Source organism: Trichosurus vulpecula, chromosome 2 (assembly GCF_011100635.1).
Source record: "Trichosurus vulpecula isolate mTriVul1 chromosome 2, mTriVul1.pri, whole genome shotgun sequence".
NCBI lineage: Eukaryota > Metazoa > Chordata > Mammalia > Diprotodontia > Phalangeridae > Trichosurus > Trichosurus vulpecula.
In genome coordinates, this window is record NC_050574.1 from 369,130,402 (window position 1) to 369,154,456 (window position 24,055).

Here is a 24,055-nt window from a genome sequence, read left to right on the forward strand (position 1 = left end):
GCTCTTTGCTGAATGTGCCTCGAAGATTCGGTTCCTTTCTCGAATCTAGAGGCAGCACTTTTCTCCAAAATTGTGGATCGTGTTCCCTGAAGCAGTCTCTTTCTTTATCCATCTGTGCTTAGGGTTTCTCTCTGCTCCTAATGCAGATCCTTCCCCTGCTATTTGCAACAGTCCTTCCAAGAACACTGCAGCTGCCACATCACAGGCTGCTCAAGATCTATGGACCTTTAGGTGCTCATCAGGTTTCCTACGAACTCTCACTTGGTACACTCATTTGGTCAAAGTCAGGAAAGAACAGACACCAAGAGAAAGAGAAAGCTACAGGTTCACTGCCACATGGCAGCTAGGTGGGTAAATGGGGTCAACTGCCCTTCCTTTAGGTTTTTAGAAGGCAGATCAAAGCAGTCCTTGTGCTTTTCAACCAAAATGAAGGGAATGATGGAGGAGCAACTTTTTCTATAACCATTAAGTTTCAGCAGACAGAGAACCTTCATCATCTCCCACTGCAATTGCTCAGTCACATGGGGCCAGAAACAGGCCGCCCCATGCTCCAAGGAATAGCCCCTATGGGCCAGTCCACCCATATTACATCTGTGTCCCCAGTGCCTTGTATACACAGTGAGTGATTCACAAGTGCTTGTTGAATTAAATTAGGTGGAGCCTGTACTTTAGTACTTTAGAAGAGGAATAAAATGATACTGATAGAAAATATCAAAAGAGGGGGAAAAAAGAGCAGAGCAGAGATTAATAAAATGGAAATTACGAAAATAACTGAAATGATAAAAAGTTTATAACAGGTACAAACTGATAAGCAATCACAAAACTGCATTAATTTAATAAAAAGGAAAGAATATACTCAAATGGCAAAAATTATCAAGTGAGATCACCGGTTTAAAAGAAGTAGAAAAAAATCAGATATCTTCATGCCAATATATTTGAGAAAATAACCAATCTATACCTAAAAATCACAAAATGATTAAATTGTAAAGTTCTCTATAAGTCTGGACTTCTGGAGTCAAAGGGTTATACAATATTACAGCTGGCGAGTCCATTAGACATAATCTAGAATAACACTCTTATTTAACAGATGAAGAAACTGAAGCCTAAGGTTACACATCTAGTTAGTGACAAAACTGGAACCCAGGTACTTTCTCCAAACTTTCTAAAACTTAGCAATATACAGTCCTCTATTTGGAGCTTTGTAACGAGCTGCAAGTGCCAGAAAAGGTGAATACTTTTGTAAACATTTATAAGAGCCCAGGCAAATACTGCCCCTCTGTACCTATGATTTTGTTTCTCAAAATCTACTAAGGTTCAAGACAGATGCTCTGAAGAATTCCGGGGGTAGAAAACCTCTTAAAGATGACCACACAGCAAAATTAAAACTGCACTTTAGTGATGTCAAATAACTAAAAGGAGCTTGGGAACTCTTGTTCCACGGTATATTTACCTTGAGTGAAAAATAAAAAGTAAGTAAGAATCTGGGTCTCTAGTTTGTTACCCACATGATTTCCAGTATTAAAAAAAAAATCATGGAAAGTGACAATTTCCTGACAGCAGACAACTTATGCTGATCACTGAAACACTTCTGACTAATTCATTCCATGGTGTAGTTTTCCATATGTGACTCATGACCATATCCTTCTTTTTTTGCTGCCTGGAATAATTCTGATGAAGGTTATTCCATATGTAAAATATACAGATGATAAAAGTGCTGGAGCACTTTTGGATTCTTAAACCTAAACCCTAGATGAATATTAAGTGATGTATAGGATTTAGATAAAAAAAAGGGGGTCCTTATTTCTGGGTTCTATATTCTAATTAGAGATCATTGTCCAATTTTATTTGTTTTTGAAATATTAACTGGTAAAAAAAGAAATTCAGTATTTTAGAAAACAGTTTAAAAAAAGGAACAAAGTGACAGGGAAAAAAGGAGTCATTAAAAAAGACCCTGAGAAATGCTACACAATACACATCAAACATAACAAAGTAAAGATAACTTCACCTTTTGTACTTACGAAAGTAATAAGGATGGCAAGAAGCTGTTTTATGATTACCCATTTCATTCAGATTAACAGAAAAAATACAATTTAATTTTGATTTCTGAAATGATTAAGACCTCTGGTAACACACAATAATACCACATGAATTCAATTGATCTCTCTTGGAAATGTTTACTTCTTATAATGGTGGTGTAAAATTAGAATGGCAAGTGGGGCAGCTAGGTGGCGCAGTGCATAGAGCACTGACCCTGGAGTCAGGCGAACCTGAGTTCAAATCCTGCCTCAGACACAACCTTTACTAGCTGTGTGACCCTGGGCAAGTCACTTAATCCCAATTGCCTTGTAAGAAAAAAATAAAAAGAAAGAATCCTTAAATTAGGATGGCAAAATATCCTGGAAAGTTTCCAAAGCATCTTTAAATTATTTCTATAGAAACACATCAACTTGCCTTCAATGAATGAACAAGCATTACCTAAATACACATTTATAACAGACCCAGAGAATGGTAGTGAACGTTATTAGAAATATTACAAGTGTCAAAAGCCCTAATTATAAGACATACTCAATACTGTATGAAGGGTGAAAGGGCCATGTTGAAAAGTATGCTTTTATTGCTGATAAAACTTTCATATCCTTATACTGCTGGAGCTATTACTTTACCTATATAGTATCTTCTGAAATCACCATCAAGTTTCATTACTTCAGATTTAATGTCCTTTATAGGACCTATCCACAGAATGTAATCTATAGGGCAATATGTACCGCAAACTAATACTTAGTAGCTTATTTCAAGGAGGTAACTGTTCTGTTATCATTTAACTGATGAAAAGACTGAAGGGAATCATGTGATGTGCCTAAAGACATTCAGAGTGACAGCAGGACAGCTAGAAATAAAACCCAACAGAAGAATTCTGACTTTCAGTGTGCAAGTTAGGATTACCCCAATGTGCTCCTTTCCCAAATCTAGAGAAAATACCAAATCAGGCCACAAATTAAGATGAAGATTAACAAGTATTTTGTGGTGGTATTCTAAATTTTGGAGTAATTTAGAAATATAATTTTGGTGTCATTTAAAAAATCAACACATCACATTGCCATACTTGAAAACAGAAGCAAAAGAATTAAATTTACAATAAGCAAGATTAATAAGTTTTGTGGAAGAAAATGATATGGATTAAGTTATAAACCAGAGTACAGCAAAATTCTGACCATCTAGATTAAGGGTTCTTAATCATTTTTTGGTGTCATAGAGCACTTTGGCAGTCTGATGAAGCCTATGAATCTCTTCTCAGAATGTTTTTAAATGCGTAAAATACATAAGATTACAAAGGAAACCAGTTAAGCTGAAATACAGTTATCAAAATATTTTTTATAGATCATGGAGCCTAGATTAGCCAGACCACAGCAGGCGTGGACCACGGAGCAGCTGTGCAGCGAGGTGCTACCCAAGAAAGACATCATCAAGTTTCTGTAGGACAACGGCTTAGATTCGTTTCTTGCAGAACATAAATTACTAGGAAACATAAAAAATGTGGCCAAGACAGCAAACAAGGATCATTTAGTCATAGCCTACAACCTCCTTTTTGAAAGTAAGCATTTCAAAGGTACTGAGAGTATTGCCAAAAGTGACAGAGCAGTGGGGCAGCTAGGTGGCGAAGTGAGTAGAGCACTGGCCCTGGAGTCAGGAGGACCTGAGTTCAAATCAGGCCTCAGACACTTGACACATGTACTAGCTGTGTGACCTTGGGCAAGTCACTTAACCCCAAATGCCCTGCCAAAAAACAAACAACAAAAAAAAAACAAAGTAACAGACAGATCAGGTGAAAAGTGTGAAACTTGATGAAGAGAAATCCAAAGAAGTCAAGCCTGAAGAGACTTTGGATGAGGGTCCACCAAAATATACAAAATCTATTCTTAAGAAGGGAGCAAAAACTAACTTTCCCAAAAAGGGAGATGTTGCTCATTGCTGGTACACAGGAACATTACAGGATGGAACTGTTTTTGATACTAATATTCAAACTAGTACAAAGAAGAAAAAGAATGCTAAGCCTTTAAGTTTTAAAGTTGGAGTAGGTAAAGTTATCAGAGGATGGGATGAAGCACTCATTATTAACAATGAGTAAAGGAGAAAAGGTTTGCCTGGAGATTGAATCTGAATGGGCTTACGGCAAGAAAGGACAGCCTGATGCAAAAATTCCACCCAATGCAAAACTTTATTTCGAAGTGGAATTAGTGGGCATCGATTGAATAAATGTTTTAGTGACTGAACTACATGCTTCAGGAGCTATTTCTACAAACCTGTGGCCTTGTCTGTACTTGAAGAACAAGTGACTTTATTCTTGGGGGTGAGGAAAACAGATTATTCATTTTGAGAATAACTCCCTCAATTTAAACATGTTGGGGCAGTTGGGGCTGGTTGGGGTTGAGTATTCATATTGTAATGTTGTAAATATCCTGAATACAAATACATCAAATACACACACACACACACACACACACACACACACACACGCAAAAAAATTAAAGTGAGATTGTTAATTCCTTAAAGTTACTTTCATTAGTAAAGTAGATCAAAAGAACCTTTGTTGGCAGCTTTTGTTGCTGGTCTTGTTGGGTCTTACATCCCACAACAGTTGCTAGCTGGATTGTTGCTACACCAGGGCAGCAACACCAGACCAATGGGGAGCCTACAATTCCACCACTGAACCAACAGAGCTTTCTAGCTAGCTGACAGGGGGCTGAGTCCAGCAGCATCTACTGTTGCTCAGACCAAAACCCACCTCAGGAACTTGAAGAGCTCAGCCCAGGGGGCAGCAAACAGATTTTGTCCTAGATCAGATGACTTTGAGAGCACTAAAAACTTGCAGGTTCCAAGCCTGTCCCTGAGATCCTGGAATAATACAATACTCAATATCCCAACAAAACAGAAATGAGAACAGCCCAGATTTTTTCCTCCAGCAGTGCCACAGAGCCCAACCCTAACTAACATCAAGTCTGAAGTCAGGAAGTAGGCTAGTAGGCTAGAAGAACAGACCAAGACCAAAAACAAACAAACAAACAAATAATTCTGTTGTAAGGAGTTATTTTGATGGTAGGAAAGCTCAAAACAAACCCAGAAGAAGAAATGGACTCCAACAAACCAACAAGAAAAGTCTCAGAGAAAAACATGGTTTAGGCATAAACTTAACTAGAATTCATGGAAAAGATGAACCAAGATTTAAAAATTGTTTTTGATAAAGGAATGATAGTACTTGAAGAAAAAATTGGAAAAGAAATGAGTTATGGAAGAAAAACTAGGAAAGAAAATTAACAGCATGGCATAAAAGGTTTAAAATCTTGCCCAAGCAACAAATTCCCTGAAAATTCAAATGGACCAAATAGAAGCCAATTACTCCATGAAGACAAAAGAAATATTAAAAGACAGTCAAAGGACTAAGAATATAGAAGTAAAAGGTATCTTACATGCAAAAACAAATGACCTGAAAAACACATAAAGGAAAAAAAAATTAAGAATCACTGAATTATATGAACACCATGACCAAAAACCAACCAAACAAAAAACCTAACAACAACAAAAAATGAGCCTAAATGTCATATTTCAGGAAATCTTAAAAGAAAATAAGTAATTACTAAGTGCACGTACTATTGCCAGGAACTGTGCTAAGCACTAGGAATACAAAAACAAGTAGAAAGAAAGACAATCCTTGCTGGTAAGGAACTTACATTCTAATGCAATAAGAAAATGTGTAAAAGGAAGACTGAAAGGGGAGAGGAGGAAACAATACAAAGGACGAGACAGATTCAAAACAGTCTTAGTTCTACCACTTAGTGATTTTGGCTCAGTCACTTAATCTCTTCAGGCCTCACATTTTCTCATTTCTCAAACAGAAATAAAATAGCCATGCTACCCAACTCAGAGGATTGTTTCTCGGATCAAATAAGATAGTATACATGAAATTGCCTTGTAAAACGTGAAGACATTGGTCTTTCTGTAAGAAGAATGATGCATCAATTTAGGGAGCACAATGATAGTTTAAGGGTGATTAAGGTGTCAACTACTGGGAAAATAAGAAAATAGTGATGGCTGTCTTCCCAGACAAGAAAGCTCCAGAAAAGTGGCTTTGGATATGGTTAGGAAATGAAAGTTATCCAGGAAACATTATCAGCTAAAATTCTGCAAACTACAGATTCTTTTTTCTTTTCTTTTCTTTTTTTTGTATTCACAAAAATGACATCAGCTAGATTCCTTTGTTTGCTTTACAAGTGACTTCAACATACTATAAACAAGGATACAATTAAAGTCACTTTATTTTCTCCCAGAGTATAATTAATATTAATTAAATTTAAATATTTAATTTACTCTCTTTTGCTTGGTTCGACTATTTAGGTACTTGTAAACAATTTTCTGGGAGTTGATGTTTAAGTTTCTTTTTTAAAAAGTCAGCTTTCCGAATAATCTATATATAGAAAGTTAGGCTAAAGAGAATTGACATTCTGGAAACCTTCAAAATTAAGTGTGTCATTTTGAATAGTTGGAGTTGAAGGAGCCAGCCCTCAGCCAAAGGCAGACAGAATCTGAGGGCCTTACTCCTACTTACTAATACTTTATAGCTCCAGTAACTGATTAATTAAATCAAGAACCAGAGAATAGATCCCAATCTCTCTTGTTAACATTCTGTAATGAGTTCATTCCCTTACTAAAAACCTTTCTCAACAGTACAGTATCAGCAGATGCATTCCCACCTAGAATCAGCAGGGTTTCTTGAAATTTACTCTTTAATCCAAGGATTCATTCAGAGGGTTAAATTTGCTTTTATTACAATTGCTGACTTATCAATCAAGGCCTTGACTTGCTCATCTGGGGGGGAGGGGAGGGTATGTTGGATGAAATTGTATCTTAGGTTCTTTCTAGATTCTCTTTCAAATATGGGTTGTTTTAAGGACTTCCAGCCCTACCTCATATTTGTTAAGTCATGCAGAGAAAACACCTCAACAAACTCAGGTTGCCTTAGTTTCCATTATGAACTCACATTAGACAGTCATTTTGAATTATGTCTCTCAAAGGTACTCTAAAGTACATTCTGGCTAAATTTCCACTTCAACAAAAGGCCTCTCAAGCAACTGTTTGCTCTTCAATGACATAAGTTTCAGTTCCCTCTGGCATGAACATTGGGTTTTTTTTTGAAATTCCAGCTAAGCTATTCTGCCTTTATTCACTCCACTCTCTGTTCTTTTCTTTTAGAGGGAAACCTTTGTTTCCCTGCAGGTTCTACAGGATGACCTTGTTTTCCATCAACATAAGTTCAAGCCAATCCAAAGGACAAATATAATAAAAATAATCTTATCATTCATTCATCATCAAAAAAGGACACTAATTTTTCATGTCAAACATCTGCCATACCTAGAACTCAGGCTTACTGAACTTACTGATCTATGAAAACCTCAGAGGACATTTTTAGATCAATTTGCTCATTTTCTAGATGAAGAAATTGTTTTACATATGTCTCTGTGACAAACATGGGAAAACAACTTGCCAGTGTTTCCTTATGCAAGTCATTAAGCCTCCTGCACCTACATGACCCGTTACCATCCTTGTCACCATCCTCATCCTATCGCTACACTTCAAATGATCTGGGGCTGAATCAATTTGGCTCCACTGACAAAAATCACAACCCCTCCACGCCTTAGAAGCCCAGTTTAATGAGCTGCTGGGGTGGAAATAATTCATTAACTAATGGCCAAATGCTTTGGTGTTTATTAAGGCTATCTGAATTTAACTAAGCTGGTCCTTAGGAAAAAAATCCTGTTTCAGTGACCAGGTTCTGAGAACCCAGGGTCATCTGCATATGCCACAATGAGGTATTTGAGTAGGATAGGGATATTCCTAAAGTATCAGTGTGACCATGTCACTCTATTACTCAAAAAGCTTCAGTGACCGAGAGCTTAAAATACAAATTCCTGTTGGACACTGAAAGCCCTTCCCATTCTAGTTTCATTCTATCTTTTTGGGCTTATTATTCATTAATTCTTTAATTTATTATAGGTTCCCTTCTGTAATCTGACAATCTGGCCCATGCTGTTCTTTATACACAACGATCCATGTCCCATCTCTGTGTCTTGGTACCAGCTGACATCCATACCTCTGTAACTTCCTCTTCATCTCTCACTATTAGAATCTCCAGTTCCTATCAAAGCTCAGCTCAAGTTGCAGCTTCTGTATGAGGCATATAGTGTCTCTTGCCTCGACACTCCTTGCCTCCCATTACATTGTATCTGCCTTGAATATACTTTGTACTTACTTATTTGTGTAGGCCTACCTTCCCTAAGTAGAATGTAAGATTCTTGGGGGCAGGACTTGCATTTTTGTGTGTATCACTGTACCTAGCATAGTGCTTGGAACATAGTAGATGCTTAATAAATGTTTGTTTCAGTTAACCCCAGAGCTGGAATTTGAACCCAGGTTTTCTGATTCCAAATACAGTACTTTTTCCTTTACACTCCCTCATTTCATAGAAAACCTGGATAATTGGAAATAAGAGAAAGACTGTATCTTGTAGGGGTAAGAGTCAACCTAGTACAAACGCTGACTCAAACTTTTCCATACTAAAATTTTAAATTTCCATATTAAAATTCCAATTAAAATTCAACCTGGACTTGTCATGTAAATCAACTGTCACTCAATACTGCTATTAACTTCTACAGCTGATGGGCAGCAGTTCAGACAACCTGTCACCTAAGCAGCTGCTGCTAATCAGTACTACTCAATTCACATTTTTATAGTTCTTGTGAGCTAGGAACTAATTTCCTCACAACTCCTAGCACAGGAACTATTATCCCCGTTTTACAGGAAACTGAAGCTCAGAGAGGTTAAGTGACTTGCCCATGGTCACAATAAATATTCAACCTCAATCTATGCCATGTCCATACTGTGGCTGGTTATTTCATTAGCCCTTGGGCTAACCCCTGGGGAGAGGTAAGCTATTTGTATACTTGACATATACACTGACGACGATTTGAAGCAATATTAAATTCTGTGCCACAGCATACAGTTGCTCGGGGCAAAGGAATGAAATGTCAAAATAAGAAACCTACTATAATTTTCTAGGACTTTTTTTTTGGTTGGGGCAGTTAAGTGGCACAGTGAATAGAAGGCTGACCCGAGCGTCAGCTGGACTTGAGTTCAAATCCAGCCTCAGACTTAATAGCTGTGTGCCCCTGGGCAAGTCACTTGACCCTGTTTGCCTCAGTTCCCCATTTGTAAAATGAACTGGAGAAGGAAATGGCAAACCCTCCAGCACCTTTGCCAAGAAAACCCTAAATAGGGTAATGGAGAGTCAGACATGACCGAAACAACAAAAATAACTATAATTTTCTAGGACCTTTATCCTTCCAAATTCTCTATTCTTCTTCCCCTCTATTCTTAGGGAAAGCATAAGACCCCACATGACAGTCTCTATTGGCTTGTACTGCCCTTAATCTACTGGTCTTTGTGGTAGAAGCAATATCCTAAGGCCCTACCCCATGGAGGTTAGGATATTTTTTTCCCTTAAAAAGCACTGAAACCATCTTTGAGACTTAATTGGCTTAAGGGACTAAGACTCCAAGCCATCAATATAACTTTCTGGTTGCCAAATTACATGAAAAGAAAACTAAAGGCATAACATATCTTATATAGTTCCCTATTTCCCCCTCCTCTAAACCAATCAAAAGATCCTGCTATATAAGGATTATAATTCTAATTAAGACTGGGTTATACACCCTGACCTTAGGTACCCTCTGCTTCCTTCATCAACTCCGAGACTAGTTTACCAGACTCAGAGTAAGTTGTAATTAAGAAGCTAAAAAGGTAGCTTGCAGGACGAGAAACTACAGAGGCTAAAGATGGCAATGTAGTGTTAACATTGTCTGACACATTTAATTCTTATGTACCCAATAGAGACTTCTTTAGATCAGTGCTGAGACAACCACATATTGCCACATAACAAAGCGAGCTTTTTCTTAAAAAGGAGTCATTTGTCTAAGTAACTGCTCCCATGGATTGATAATCTCTAACAACAGAACAAGGCCTCATTCAGACACATTACATATACCTATGTATTAGGGGTCTTGCATATGCAAAGTGCTTTTTATGATGCCTTTCCACATGGAGAAACTTGAGAAAGCTGCTTTCAGGAGAGTTGGGAAGGGCATTTGAAAGACTGAGGACCATGTATGGACATTTAGTAACTGATTCCAGTTTGTTAACCACGTGGTTACTAGTAGGCTCTGTGGTCTTAGTGGGCTTCCATCATCTCTCTCTTGCCTCAGTCCTTTCAACTCTCCACTCATAGCTGGACTCCTTTTAATGGTGGCATCCATTGAGAGACAATGCTCTAAGGGGAAGAGGTCTTAGGGTTACAGAAAGTTGCTTGTGTATGCAAGGATTTAAAAAGGGGCAGGTCTTTGTCCATGTTTTCAAAGTATCCACATCTAATGGAATACTGAGTAGGTTTATTACAAGAAGTGAGAGGAAAGGAAGTGGAGGCAATGAATGCAATTACCTTAAGAAATTGTGGCTGATGGGAGCAACAGCTGTGTCTCAGGCCAGAAAACCTAATTAGGCTTATTAACATGCTATAGCAAAATCCCAAACAATTATTAGCCATCAAAGAGTATTTCAAATGATAGCTATTGGAAGCTTAGCACCCTGCCATCCTGCTTGAAGGAGGTGGGGAATGGCTACAGCAAGAGCCATGGTTGTCCGGAGTGTTTGCCAGTTACAACCATTTCTCTTTTTCCTTCTTCTCAGCTGTCCCTGCCACTACCACTTACAGGGAGAGGGCAGCATGCCGCAGAAAAAGCCTTCCCCATCTAGGATCCGTTCTATACCTGTACAAGACTGGGAGCAGCTGCCCTGCATTGCTGGTGCTGTACCTTGACCCTTTTACATTTGGCAGAGTACAAAGCCAAACTGATGAAAAGCTTCACCTTCCTATTCACAATGAGGGGCTGAGCAACGTGTACTTTCTAATAGGCAAAGGGATACACTAGAGCCTCGTCACCACCTACCGCTACCCACTAAGGACCACAGAGCCTAGATACCTGTCCTTTGACCCAGCAATACCACTATTAGGTCTGTTTCCCAAGCTGATTTTATGTTCTATATGTTCTAAGATATTTACAGCAGCTCTCTTTGGGACAGCAAAGACACAGAAATCAAGGGGATGGCTGTCAGCTGGGGAATGGCTAAACAAGTTGTGGCATATGGTTGTGATGAAATACTACTGTATTATAAGAAATGGTGAACAGGTTGATTTTAGAAAAAAACATGGAAAGACTTCCATGAAATAATGAAGAGTGAAATGAGCAGAACCAAGAGAGTATTGTATACACCAACAGCAGTATTGTTCTAAGAAATTTGAACGACTAAGTCATTTGAGTACTGTGAAACTCAAATCAACTACAAAGGGGCTATGAAGGAAGATGCTATCTACCTCCAGAGAAAGAACTAATAAATAGTAAGTATAGTATGGTTTTACATATACATACATATTTATGTCTAATGGTAGCTTTCTCTAGAGTGCTGTGGGGAGGGAGAAAAAAATACACAGCAGAGAACAAAAGAAAACTTAGAAGGAAGCACAGAAAAGCAGGGTAGCTTTGAAAACAATGTATAGTACTTATTATATAGTTTTTTAAAAAAAGTAAACAATGTAAAATGGAAATTCATGTTTTTATATTGAATTCTTTTTATGTTGTGTTATGTACATGGAAATGTTCTCTTTTTTGGTATTTAAGTTCAAAATGAATGAAAAAAATTCAGAGGGCTTTAAATTGAAAAGACACATATATGCCTATCTAGTCAGACACTTCAGAGAAAGAAGAGTATCAGTATAAGGAACCAAATAATTAAGAAGAATCAAGCAATAAAATTTATGGTTTCAGATGCTAGTATACAAAATGTGCAAAGTGTGTACAATAATCAAGGTGATTGAGAGAATTTAAGGAACAGCAATACATTGTAGGTTATTTGAGATTTGATAAGATGTGATTCAAAACTAGAATGTGGCTGTGGAAGAATATCTCTTATTCAAAAAGAACAGATTAGATAAAAGGGGAAGTAGAGGAACACTACACGTTAAAAGTGCAAATATATGGAATGGAAAGTCTGGAGAGCCTCAACCTAGTACAACAAACTTGGCTGATGCAATCTCCATGTGGAAGAAGCTTGAGAAACTGCTTCCAGAAAGGAGGAATGACATATAATGGAAAGGCTCTGCTCTCTAATTTGGTGCATGCATCCTATAAATGGATCTGGCCTGCTAATCATATGGTGAAGAGATGGACAACACCTGGGATACAGGCAAAAGGCAATCCCTCATTCCTGATTAGGTGTCATCCAGTCCTTGGTAGAGAGAGGTTTCAGGTCTATTTTTATATCTCCCCAACAGTTGTACCATGTGTAACGGCAAAGTGGGACTTTTCACTGTTTTTTCTTTTGGACTACTTCTCAGCACTAAGGCAACCAAGTGCCTTTGATTGAGCCTTGCCTTTGATTGAATCGAGACTCTTTGATGACCTGCCACAAGAAAGCCTAAGTCACATGAGTTTGAGTCACATGGTTGTGATACCCTCTGCCCCTGAAGAAGCGTGTATATACTCTGAGGTTAGCATTTTGTTTTAGGACTCACTCATTGGAAGAGTGTTCGTGTGATTTGGCCAGACGAGACTCTGGATAGCTGTTAAGGAGCTGGATGGGGGGCGCCCTGACTTCCCGATTTGAAAACCCAGATGTTGGTGCTTCTCTCCCTGAGAACTATGTAATTATTGCTATGGACAGACAGTTAGAACCCCTGTCTACTGATTTGTGTTATTTGCTCTGTTTATATAGTTTCTGCTTGTAATTTCTATTTGTGTTTTCTCTGAAGTTTACGGTGCTGATTTCTTCCCCTGAACGAAATGAATGATATACGTATGTTTAATTCAAGTGAGATTGTAAACCCCTTAAAGTTGCTTTCCTTAGAAAAGCAGACCAAAAAATCTGTGCTAGCAGCCCTCCTGTGTGCTGGTGTTATTGGTCTTACACAGCCACAGCAGCTGCAAGCAGCATTGGTGTTACACTATGATGTGGCCCCAGGGCAAGTGGCCCCAGGGCAAGTGGCCCTGCTGTTGTTTTTATCTCACTTGTCTATTTTTTTCCTGTTCTGGCTGGAGTAATAGTGACAGGCACAACCTTGTGAGCTTTAAAAGGTCAAAATGGCAATCCACCAGAAGTTTGGGAATCACAGTCCAATGCCAAGGCTTGCTGCTGGCTAGCCCAGAAGCAAACTGATATTTTCACAATTTACATTTCATCCTCACAACAACCCAGTGGGCTAACCAGCGTAGTCTTCTTCTCATTTTATGGATGAGACACTTGAGGCTCCAAATAATTCAATGACAGCACACAGTTGGTCAGTGACAAGATCAAGGACTTAAAGTAAGCAGATTTCCTGACTCCAAGTCCAGAGGTCATTCCACTGTATCATAATAGCTTCCTGGGCTAATGAAGTGACTTTAAAGCTGGGAACAATGAGTAGGGAATGATAGCAAGAGATGGGAGGAAAGAAAAGAACTAAATTAGAATTTACTTTAGATGATCTCTAAAGTCAGAACTGAAAAGTTCTGAAGTTCTATATTTTACAATTACGACTGCCTTTCTAATTCTTCTACAAGTGCTGCAAGTTCAAGTGTCATCTGGCAGGAGAACAAAATAATAAACTCCAGGTACTTTGCAGGTTCATTCTTGTATGATGCCATTTTTCTGGCTTCCTGACTACATGAGCAGACAGGGAGGTGGAACATATAAGGGCAGGGTTTCAAAACTCTTCCAACCAGGGCTTCTAACCAACCACCTAACTTTCTAACTAACCAAAAAAAACTAACTTTGCTGAGAGGTAAATACCTGTGGCACAAGAAAGTTCTTTAAAAGGAACAATTTCATTTAATATCAAACTGAATGGCCTCTAAGTATTTTCAAACTAAAGGAGAAGAAAGAAGACTTTTGCATGAAAACAATCTGTTGACTGTATTACAAAGCCATTTTTACACAGTAAATTGGGAATGGTGCATATTTACAATTAACTCAGACTGGCAAGGGCTCTGAAGTTTGGAAACTACAAGAAAATGTTTTGAAGACAACTTGTAAGAAGTCTTAGCTAATTGGTACAATAGGAGACATGATAAAATAAGTGAATTTAACAAGTTAGGAAGAGGGGAAAATCCTTCAAAAGCTATTTCCTAAGTTATGTATGTGTGTTCCTTGTCTTTTTAAGATGAGGTTAGGTTTTAATTGTTCATTATATTACTAGGTAGCTATGTCATGCTACCAATTCTATAAGAGTAATAAAGTTTCATAAATATGAAAGCAGAAGATTTGTTGTGGCCCAAGTGGGGTGCCTCAACTTGTCCTAGCTCAGCCTCCTGAGCTGAAGAGTAGTGCACAAGGCTTGTGTAAGGGAGTTCATACCTCCTCTTATGCAGACAATCCAGATTTGTTAAGTAAGTATCCCAAGGTATCTAAAAACCCCAGATGAGATCTGGTGCTGAGTTTGCCCTAGCTGTTTGACTTTGGACAAGTTATCTGATTGTTCTGGGTTTCAATCTCCTGATTTGTCAAAGGAAAACAAGGTGGGGAGGGAGAGACCAAAGTTCTTTGTACTAGGTAATTCTTGAAGGCCAATCAATCTAAAATTTTCTGACTCTGAATATGCTTCTTTAATAAATGGGAATGATTCCAAATACCAAGACACAGGCCAGTTTCATTACTCAGACATTATTCATTTGCTAATGAATAATTACAGGACAAAACAAATGAATCATAGGTTCCAAAGTAGATCCTTTCTCAATTCCCAAAAGTGGGGTCTAATCTGTTGGAAGTATTCCTAAAATAGGAGAAGGGAGGCAATGGACAGAGGCGTATGACCTTGGGCAAAGTAATTCTAACTTTGGTTTCCTTCTTTGTAAAATGGGTGTGATGACAGCTGACCAGCTTCTTTAGGATGTTGGCCAGAATAACTACACCAAACTCTCTGTTAATATGGAGTCTGACAGCTCCATGTGCCAATGCTACTAGGACCAAGGGATGATGGTGACACAAAGATAATTTTACCCTCAGACCCCAAATGCTTACACTACATTTATGTCAACATCTCAAAATAAAACAGGGCAGCATGGTGGAAAGAATGCTGGACTTAGTTTCATAAGACTTTGTTTTGAGGTTCAGCTCTACCACTTGCTAGCTGGGTAACCCTGGGCAGATTGCTTTATCTCTCTGGGCTTCAGTTTCTTCATCTTTAAAATGAAGGTCACTGGACTAGATAGTTTCTATGACTCCCTCTACATGCAACAATTCTCTGAAAGAGAATCTGGCACAAGGGCTCAGGATGAAGTAGGCCTTGCTTATTTTATGGGTGTGAGAGTTCAACTTTGAAAAAAGCAAGAGCCAAACTCCTGTGTGCTGAGAAAGGAGGTCAATCTGCACAATCAGACCAGCTGCTCTCCTTTGGTTAAATCTGCTGGCACTTGGGCATGATACTAAGCAAGTAGGGTCAGTTCTAATGGAAAGAATGATGTGGCCTTCCTTCCATCTTGCTGAGGTTCCAGACTGATATGTAAACTGGCTAGTGCTGCCGGCAGTGGAAAATATGAATCCATTCTTGCCTGGGGTTATATGACTGAAAGAATAATCAGATCGGGGCTCATGTTAAAATATCACTGCTGTTCACTTGACAAGTTATTAGCCAGTCATGTCCTTGCAGCTTTGGGAATCATGTATGTTGCAACCTGATGCAGCTAAATACACACTACTTTAAAAGATCAGGACAGGGAAAATGATTGTTAGAACTAGGCTGGATGTTAGTGTGATTTTATGCCACTGATTTACTATTATTTCTCTTACACGAACAGGGTAGGTTCAGAAATGAATACTCACACCCCAGTGACTAGGCAACTAGCATCTTCATTCTTACCAGCATCAGAACTAGATTACTCATTCTTTTTCTAGAACAGCAACTATAAATGTTTGGCAGACTGGACTATTTAAATAAAACCACAGAAGGGGTCCAATTAAGATGGCACTGTGAAAGGTCACAGAGGAGTCCAGCTCTCCCACATGTGATCTTAAAAAGGCACCAGATCAAATAATGATCAAGAAAGCCAGAAAAAAAAACACAAAAAGCACCATTAGCAAGCCCCTCTATCCAGCCTAGGACTGCACAAAAAGACAGCCAAAAGCCACAATCACTGGAAGAGGTAGCCAGCCAATAAAGTCAGCACTTGCTTAGGGGAAGAGTATGGAAACCCGCAGCAGGGCTGGAATGAGGAACATCCCCTCAGCCTTAGAAGATTAGATCTAAGTAGAAACTTTTAATTGCAAACATAGAAGTCAAGAGACACCTAAAATTGTGAGTACACTGGAGCAAATGGAAGGAGCTATAATACATCAGGTCCATTCCAATGGGGAGGGGCAGGGAGAAGAGACAAGGATTCCTTCAAAATCCTAAGATCTTTAAGAGTCACAGAAGGAATTAAATAAGGCAAATGGAGGGACGAGTAATGGTATTGTTCTGTTTTGATGGTCTTGAGACAAGAAGGAAAATGGAAGAAAAACCACTAGGGAAGAGATGAAGGGGGTGGAAAGGGAGGAGTATACATACATGGAAGAAAGGAGGAGCAGAGTGGACAACAAATGAGCTTCACTGCTACCTGAGTGCAAAGGATGGTTAAACACACACATCTATATACCCACACAAAGATTTGGTGTTTGAAGAGGTTTAACTCAACAACTCAACAAGAAAGCTGGTGGGGATAGGAAAAAGGGAGAGAAGAGTTAAGGGGAAAGGGCTATTCACAACCAAAATAAACTGGGTAGATCATAAAATGGTTAGTAAATGAAAGTGTAAGAACCAGTGATGAGGTCTGGGAAAGGGGAAAATAGGAGGAGCAACAGAGCAGAAGAAGACTGGTTCAATTACAAAGGATTAGATCTCCTTCACCATCTTTTCTTTGTAAAGAGTGGGACCGGGTAGGGGTGGGGACCAAAGGAAAGTATATAAGGATGATAGAAGGAAAAATAGAATTAATATCACATATGAATGGGATAAATTTAACCATAAAATGGAAGGGGATATCAGACTTCATTTTAAAGTGGAATCCAACAATAAACTGTTTACCAGAAACATAAACATTCATATAGAGCTAAAGTGAGAGGCTGAAGTTGAATTTATAATTAAATGAATTTAAAGAATCTGGGGTAGCAAACATGACAAGGTAATGGTAAAAACAGACATGATTAAAGGGATAAATAGGAAAGTGTCTTGTGCTTTAAAGCACTATAAACAATGAAAATAATATCAGCAATTAATATATATGCACTCAATAGCATATCATTTAAATACTTGAAGGGAAAGATAATGAAATTATAATAGTTGGGGGCTTTGAAGCATTCCTCTCAGATCTAGAGAAATACGATAAAAAGAGAAATAAGAAGGAAGTTAAGGATCAGAACAGAACTTTAGAAAAGTCAGATGATTCATAGTATGATAGATCTCTAGTGATTAATGAAAGGAACACACACACACATCATCTCTGCATGGCACTTTTATGAAAAATAACCACGCATGGGACACAAATTCAAAACCAAATGCAAAAAATGAATATTAAATGTTTTTGCTAACCACAAATTTTTAAAAAATAAAGGGCCTTTGAAGAAAGTATTCAAACGTAAGTGGCTATGAAATAGCTTAATCCTAAGAAATTGGTGGATCAAAGAATTAATCATAGAAACAATAGATAATTTCATTAAAAGATAACAATTACAATGTAAGATTTTTTGCATGAACAACATAACAAAACTTGCAAGAATAATATGATAAAACTTTTCATATGGAACAAAAACAGTCCTCAGAAAAATTTATAACAATAAATTCTTTCATTAACAAGACAGAAAGAATAGCTCAATGAACTGGTCATGCAACTAAAATTAACTAGAAAAGTCACAAATAAAAAACTCCAAACTAAATTAAAAAAAAAGAAATCTTGAAAATCAAATAATAGATGAACAAAACTGAAAGCAAAACAAACAAATAACAAAATACTGAAATGAAAAATAAAACTAGGAACTAGTATTTTGGGGGGGAAAAGACTGGAATAAACTATTAGCTAATCTAATTTTTAAAGACAGTAAAACCAATATTAGAAATTAAAAAGGAGAAATAATAAATTATGAGAAAATAAAGGACATTATTAGAAACTATTTTGCTTAATTACATGACAACAAAAATTATAAATGAAATTAATAATAAATGTAATAGGATGTTATTCTGATGTAAGAAATGATGGAACGGATAGAGTCAGGAAAATCTAGAAGGACCTCTATGATTTGATAATAGAGAGTGGGGGTGAGTAGAACAATGAGAACAATTTATACAGTGACTACAATACTGTACAGAAAAACACCTTGAAAGATTTAAAATCTCTAATCAATGCAATGCCCAACCATGACTCCAGGGAACTAATGATTAAACATGCTTCCCAACTCTTGATGGAGCAGCCACACACTAGAGGTGTCAAGAAGACAGGTTTCTGAATAAGGCTAATGTTCCAATTTGTTTTGCTTTACTGTAGTGATTTGTCACAAAAATAGGCTTAGTTTGTGGGGGTGGAGAATTTTAAGGACTGAGGCTAGTGATAGCAATGCCAAAAAAATGTAAAGGAAAAAAGGCATCAATGAAAGAAAATTAAGGGATGAGATCAGGAGGCAGTTCTGAGGGATCACAGGGACATAAAGTTAGAGCTGGAAGAGATCTCAGAAATAATGTGGATCAATCTGCTTCCTTTTACAGCTGAGGAAACTGAAGCCCTGAGAAGTTAAGTGCCTGAATCAAGTTCATACAAGTAGCAAATGGCAGAGCCAGGATTTGAATTCAGGTCTTCTGACTTCTAATCCACCATTCTTTCCGGTCACTATGACAAGTGAGACAACTTTGAAATTAATGTGTTGAATTGAGTATCTACTTGGAAAAACAAACAAAACAAGCAAGCTGCACATAAGAGAAAAAAAGAAACGGCAATAGAATTTAACATGAAAAAAATAATACCACAATATTCAAGCCTTAAATAACGAGTTTTTTTTTTTTTTAGGAGAGCCCTGTTAGTGAGCATTAAGGGGTATCATCAAAGTAGACTTAGAAACTTAAATATCCAGGGCAGTGGTCTCCAAAGTAGACTGCACAACAGTCCTTTAGGCTGTGCAAAGAAAATATCAGAACTGAGAACAATATAGCTGTTCCCTGGCAGGCGGAAAGGGTGGAGGGACCATTTGAATTTTATTTAGGTTTCAATTCAGTGCAGAAAAAAAATGACAACAACTTCACAGGTTATAACATTCAAAGGAAAGATACTGCTACTTGATTATTTTTGTTTGTGCTACAAGCTGTAGGAAACTCAAAGCCCCTGAGGAAAAAAAATGTACTTTTTTTTCCTTTGGAGGGGAGAAGGCAGGGCAATTGGGGTTAAGTAACTTGCCCAAGGTCACACAGCTAGTAAGTGTGTCAAGTGTCTGAGGCTGGATTTGAACTCAGGTCCTCCTGACTCCAGGGCTGGTGCTCTACTCACTGCACCACCTAGCTGTCCCCAAAAACGTACTTTTAAGGTAAAAATGGCTTTTTTTTTTTTAGGAAAAGATAAGGGATGAAACACAGGGGTTGGGGTGGGGAGCTTTTCTGGGAATGCTCAGGGAAAACTGGAGACATCTCTCCCATTTTGATTTAGGAAACTACTTCTATTTTCTGGAAAGACCTGCTTTGTTTGCAGCAGTGAAACGCTCCTGGAGCTACTAGTTTTGGGTAGACCTTCACTAATCATGATCCCAGCTGCTCTGGACGCAGATTTTAACCCAGCAGAAAGACAAGTCAACACCGTCAAAGCAAAGATTAAGGAAACCAGGGTCTGCCTGGAGATTGTGCTATAACAACCTTCAACAGCAGCCACCTTTTGGGACTGAGACCTGACCTCCGGGAACCACTGTCTTTCCTTACACCCAACATCAGATAAGATGGAAATTTACTAGCTATATTTAAACAAAAACCTTTGCATAATTGATAGGTGGGTTTGAAAAATGAATATCATGATTTATTATGCACAGGCAATGATATATTTCTTCCATTTGGATCTATGTCTCTTTGTGACATATCATTTCAGCTAAGATGGCTTTTAAAACCAAGTACTAAAATAAACTGAACTAAGAACTGGACCTTCAAATTGTTATTTCACAAAGTATTAGATGAAGGTTTTCAAAAATAACAAAACATATTCAGTTACATTGCTCTGGCTAAAGCTATTATAATTTTTAGTAGAAACAAAAAATTTTTCTAACATTAATAAAATAAAAAATTTTTAAATAACATTTACTTCATTTTTGTCTCTTCATTTTAAATTTCTATTATGTATTGGTTTTTAAATATACAGTAGCACTTGTATATGATTTATAAATAAATATATATATATGAATGTGTGGACTCAAATTTTTTTTACTGATAGGGATATGCAAAAAAAAAGTTTGGGGATCATTAATCTAAGGTTGAAATTAAAGACTCATTGAACAAATAAAAGAATAAATAAATGACTTTACCTTTGGATGATGTTGCAACCCTGCGATCTGTTTGAGCTGATAAACAGTAAAACAGTTTGTCCTACTGACAAACTAAGGATTTGGAGTTTTTCTCTGTCTTTAAAAAATATGTCCTATGGAATCCCCTCATTTTCTTTTACTAATCCTGTTATTCCCTTCAAGTGATCCCATAGGAAAAACAAAAGTAATTCTCAAAAAGTAGGTACAACTATTTTGAAAGAAAAAAAAAGGAAAAAAAGCTTTCTTTTTGACAGGCTTTGAAAACAATTAACCAAAACTGAAAGATCCTGCATCACCAAAGACAGAAATTGTATTTTCTAAAGTGGCATTTTCCTAATTTACAACATCTATGTTCTTGATATGCATGCTTTTAATGAAAATCTAAAAAGAACCAAAATATTACTGAAAAGTATAAAAAGGTTAGGAAGCGGCCTAAACTTTCACTGAGTAAGAAGTGCTAAGGCCTTCTGCTGAGGTTCTCTAGACTTCCTGGAAAAAAGACACCTCTCTATGTAGGTCGAAGAATCATGTGCCCTTGTCTCAGTCAGCAGTTCTCAGTTCTGATTTATCAAGATACTGTGGAGGACAACAAATAGTGCATAACCCTGTTTCAAAAGAACTGGCTTCACTTAACCTTGCAAATTGGTTCTCCCCTATTTATTCTGGTAATAATATTAGATTTCTAAAGTGACTTTTTGTAAAATCATTTTTGAAGGAATGTCATGGGTGAATGAAGAAGTCAATGACTTTACTTTTAAGAGGTGGTATTACAAGATTTTTTTCTGTGTGATAATCATTTCCTTGAATAAAATCATGGATTTAGATCTGCAGACAGAAGACAGTGTAAAACATTCTATATTTATTTTCAAGTTAAATTAGTGGAATTGCCTACTTCAATCTATGAGGGTAAAAATACATCTGTGCTATTGCCTCTAAGTTACACAGGGAGCAGAGTCAAGATTAGAAACCAGGAAACAGGATCATAGTATTTGGAGCAGGTAGAGATTTTAGGTCTCAACTAATCCCCAAAGCTGTCATTTTACACATGAGTAAACTGAGGCCTTGAGAGGTAAAATGATTTGCCGAAGGTTACATACACATAAGCAAAATCAGAATTGAGGCTCATTTCCTCCAATTCCAAATTTAGTGTTCTTTCCACTAGACTCTAGCTTTCCCTAGCTCAGGGATCAAAGAGAAAGAATTGAGGTTAGATTTGGACAAATAAATAATAACGACTTAATTTATAGTCAAGTGAAGTCAATAAGCATTTATGAAGAAGCCACTACGTGCCATGCACTGTGCTATGCACTAAGGATACAAAGACAGGCAAAAGGTTGTCCCTGTTATCAAAAAGCTCACAATATAATAGGGTAGATGCTGTCCAAACCATGAACAAAAAAAGATAAATTAAAAATAATAAGAGGGAAGTCACTAGCAGGATTTTAGGTGAGGGGCAGCTAGGTGGCACAGTGAATAGAGCACCGGCCACGGAGTCAGGAGGACCTGAGTTCACATCCAGCCTCAGACACTTGACACACTTAATAGCTGTGTGACCTTTGGCAAATCACTTAACCCCAATTGCCCTGCCTTCCCTTTTTCAAAAAAAAAATGATTTTAGGTGAGATATGAAGGAAGCTGGGTAAGTTAGGAGGTAAAGATAAGGGGGAACAGAATTTCAGGCATGAGAGCAGTAGTAAAATTCACAAAGTTGGGGGATGGAATATCTTGTATCAGAAATAGCAAAGAGGCCAGTGTCACTGAATATAGACTCCTTGGAGGGGAGTAAGATTTAAGAGGTTTGGGAAGGACAGACTAGCTTAAGGAAGGGGTTAAAAAGTCAAATAGAGGATTTTATATTTGATTTTGTAAGTAATAGGGAGCCACTGGAATTTACTGAATGGGGATGACATGATCAGACCTGCACTTTAGGAAGATCACTTTGGTAACTGACTAGAGAGAGACTTGAGTTGGGGAGAACAGGTAGCCTATTGCAACAGTCTAGGAATGAGGTGATGAGGGCCTGGCATCATGGTGGCAGCGTAGAAGAAAGAAGGCAGCATATAAGAGATCCTACGAAGGTAGAAGAAACAGGGCTTGGAAACATTACATATGGGAGGTAAAAGAGAATGAGGAGCTGAGCATGACACCTAGGTTGGGAGCATGGGTGGCTGGGAGGATGGTGATGCTCTTAGCAGTATTAGGGGAATTTGGAAGAAGGAAGGGTTGATTAGGCAGAGACAATGAGTTCTGCTTGGGACAAGTTGAGTTTAAGATGTTTATGGGACATTTAGTTTGAGATGTCCAAGAGGTAGTTGGAGATGTGAGACTGGAGGTAGGAGAGAGGTTAGGGCTGGTTAAATAGATCAATTGCACAGAGATACTAACTAAATCCATGATGACTGATGAGATCACCAACCAAAATAATATAGAAGAGGGCCCAGAACAGAGCCTTGGGGGACACCCAGTATTTAGTGGGCATGACCTGGATAAAGATACAGCAAAGGAGCCTGAGAAGAGAAAGGATCAGAGAGGTGCGAGGAGAATCAGGAGAGAACAGTCTCAAAAATGAGAGGCAGTGTCAAGAATAGAATGATCAACAGTGAAAAATGAGACTTTTAGTTTCAAAAGATGCCAAGGGAACAAGAAGGATGAGGACTGAGAAATGGCCATTAGATTTAGATCATTGGTAACTTTGGGGAGAGCAATTTCATTTGAATGATGAGATCAGAAGCCAGACAGAGATTTAAGAAATGAAAAGAAAGTAAGTAGAGTCACAAATTATAGACAGTTTTCTTAAGGAATTTAACTAGCAAAAGGAAGAGAGATATATTAAAATAGCTACTGGGGTGAATGGATCAAGTGAGAATTTTTTCAGGATGGGGGAGGTATGGGGATGTATGTAGGTGGCAGTGAAGCAGCCATGGGAGAAACCGAAGATTAATGAGAGAGTGGGAGTGGTGGGGGCAATCCTGGAGAAGATGGGATGGATTAGGATCACTTGTGCATGGTAGAGAGGTTTGCCTTGGCAAGGAGAAGGGCTACCTTTTCATGTGAGATAAAAATGAAGGAGGAAGTCATAGTAAAAAGTATCTGAGTACTGTGAAATGTAAAGGAGGGGAAAAGAGGGAGCTCTCAGTGAATGGTCTCAATTTTTTTGAGTGAAATAAGAGGAAAGGTTCTCAACCGAGAGGATGTTTTACAATTCACAAAGCACTTTCTTCATTACCACCCATTTTACAGATGCAGAAACTGAGCCTTGAAGAGGTAAAGTTATTTGTCCATGGTCACAAAGCTGGTTAGTCTCAGAGTTGGGATTTCAACCACAACTCCAAATTCTATTTTTATTCTGCTGTCTCACTTGGCCATAGTTTCCCAGAGGCATACATTTCGGTCCAAGAATTAA

General features: G+C 37.9%; 1 protein-coding gene and 1 pseudogene across 1 annotated transcript in view; one reads left to right on the forward strand and one right to left on the reverse strand.

Moving 5' to 3' along the window:
• Window positions 1–24,055, reverse strand: part of RCAN1 (regulator of calcineurin 1) — a 101,853-nt gene that overhangs the window by 39,378 nt on the left and 38,420 nt on the right. The window lies entirely within an intron of this gene.
• LOC118840192 lies at window positions 3,382–4,250 on the forward strand (annotated as a pseudogene).